The sequence below is a fragment of the Hipposideros armiger genome, unplaced genomic scaffold (assembly GCF_001890085.2).
Source record: "Hipposideros armiger isolate ML-2016 unplaced genomic scaffold, ASM189008v1 scaffold_223, whole genome shotgun sequence".
Taxonomy (NCBI): domain Eukaryota; kingdom Metazoa; phylum Chordata; class Mammalia; order Chiroptera; family Hipposideridae; genus Hipposideros; species Hipposideros armiger.
The window spans coordinates 431,551-434,263 of record NW_017731573.1 but is presented as its reverse complement, the minus strand read 5'-3'; positions in this window follow the sequence as shown (position 1 = coordinate 434,263).

Below are 2,713 nucleotides of genomic sequence, written 5' to 3'. Positions count from 1 at the left end.
TCCGTTTTGTTCCCTAGGCTCCCAATGTTCTCACCTTTGTCCCAGCCCCATCCGCCTCCTCACTTTTCAGTCCAATGTAATGCGGCCTCCTGAGAAGCCTCACTTCTGCTCTCCTCCAAGGCAGACACAGTAATGCTGTTTTTTCAGTTTCCTGAGCTATGGGAAGTGATTTGCTCACATGCATTATATTCTGTACACAAGTCTGTCCCAATGTATATTCAATTCAATCCGTCGGACATTTATTGAGAATTTGCCGTGTTCTATGAATAGACGAATAACACTGTAGCCATTTTCCCATTACTTACAAAACTTCCCAAGACAGCTTCTTGAATTGAGTGCAGAGCAAGTGCTGATCAATATATCATATCTACTTTGGAGTACACTTATTAATCCATTGGCTTTGAACTTGGTGTCTGTGTCTGTGACAGCAGACAGTCCTAGGGGGAAGATCCTAAAACATAGGCAAGCTAATTTTGTGAGTCCCTTAAAACTTATTCTTTCATTACAGAGTAAAAAGATATGATAAAGACAACTATTTGGGAGGCAATTTATAAAGAGTCAGAGACAATCTCCCTTTCTAGGACATACAAAGTATTGATTAATTCCCCAAATTCCCCAAAACGTCAATGATAGGCAAGCAGAGACCTACTTGCAATCCATCCAGCTCTAGTTTCTGTGCATGTGAACAGTCGGTGTTTCCATGATGTAGGAAGAGAGGGTTAATCCTCCTGTACATAAAGCCGCAGCTATGGCACTGAGGAAGTAGTCTGGGGCAAACATAAAGAATCCTTCTAAGAGGAACAGCCAAAAGGGAACTGCTGATGGTTGAGAGCACACCCTCAGGGAACTACTAATATGTCATGTGAAAATTAGAGGGCACAATGTTTTCATGAACAATATCCATCAATTGTGAAGAGTTGAAGGCAGCTCTCTATATCATTTCTGGTTTATGAGTTTGAAAGGATTTCTCGTAGTTGAAAAAAATGGGTCAGAAATGAGAAAGAAGCTCATTTAATGAATATGTCTTATTTCAACCAATATTGTGGATTATTTGGAAAATAATTGGTTTGCCATTTGTGTTAGGTCTCTTTTTACTGAAATGATAGAAACCAAAAGAGGTTTTTCTTTTGCTGTTGTTTGTTTGTTTGTTTTATTTTGTTTTGTTTAGGATAACTGAAAAAACAGAGTATACGGCTTCAGGCATGCCTACATCCAAATGGTTAAAATGGTGACATTAAAAGTGTGTTTATATTTTTCAGCTCTGCTTTTTCTGTGTTGTGTTCATCAGCAAACAGGCAAAGGTGGCCACCAGAAGATCTAGGTTTATATTTTATCAGCTTAGAAACTTGTGAGAAAAGAGCTTCTTTTTCCCAGTTTTTCAGCAAATGTGTTGGCCATGACTCACATTAATATAGCTTGGGTCATATGCCAGTTTCTTAATCAGGCACTATAGACAAGGAGAAACTGTGCTCTGAATGTCTGGATCTTCCTTACATGCCCGGTTTTGGATCCAGGAATGGGGTTAGACCCACCATTACATAGTATGAGTTGAGAATAATAGTTCCTTAAATGCTTTCCAATAATGAGAAAATATTCACTAACCCCATCTGATCCATTTTTTCCAAGATAGTTTGTTTGTTCATTTATTCGTTCATTCATGCTTTTTTATCCGGCTGACATTATTTGGTTTTCAATCTGAGTGTGTTGTCTATTTACATTGAATGTAATCATTTATATTTGGTTGATTTAGGCCAACCATTTTGTTATTTGTTTTATATTTGTCCTATCTGTTTTTTCTTCCTCTGTTCCTTCTCTCCTGACCTCTTCGATTTAATCAAATATTTTTAATATTCCATTTTAATTCACTAGCCTTTTAAGTTATATATATTTTTTTTTTCTTTTCATTTTTCTTTTTTTCAATTAAAGTTTATTAGGGTGACAAGTATTAGTAAAGTCACATGGGTTTCAGGTGTAGTTATATTTTTTATTTTGAATATTTAATTAAAAATAATCTTACCTATGTGATATGCTACAGAAATTTAGGTCCAGTAATTCCATATAAACCGGACCTAATTGTGGTAAAGCAGGGATGACGCACAACAGCCCCTCCAGAAGGAAAACACACCCGCTAGTCACTGTGTCCCAAATGGCGAAAGTGCAGGTGCTGCGCCTGGCGGGCTCTTGGGAGGGCGGAGTGCTCTTCACGCAGGGTCAGGACCGCAGCGCTGCCACCCGCTCCTGTTCTAAGCTATCGTTTTTCATATTAATTTTGTAGTGATTTCTCCTGGGATTATAATGCACATCCTTATCATAATCTACTTGGATTTAATACTGCACACCTTTATATAAAATGTAAGAATCCCATAACAATACATTTCCCCCCTGTATGTAATATCTCCATTTACTGTTCCCCTATGCTTTGCACTGTTGTATATATTTTACATCTACTTAAAACCAATAAACACTATTAACATTTATGAAGTAAATAGCTGTGTGGCTTTAAAGAACTTAATAAGAAACAACTAACTTCTCTACCCATATACAGTTGATACTCCATTATTCATGGTAATGTCCTAGAAAGTCTCTGTGAACACTGAGGTAGTAAATACTAAAGTGTTGTTCCTATGGGGAAATACAGAGTTAGGTTCCTGTGAGACCTTAGTCACAATGTTTTTATCAAGGGATAAATACATAACATTATTTTATGTGTGTT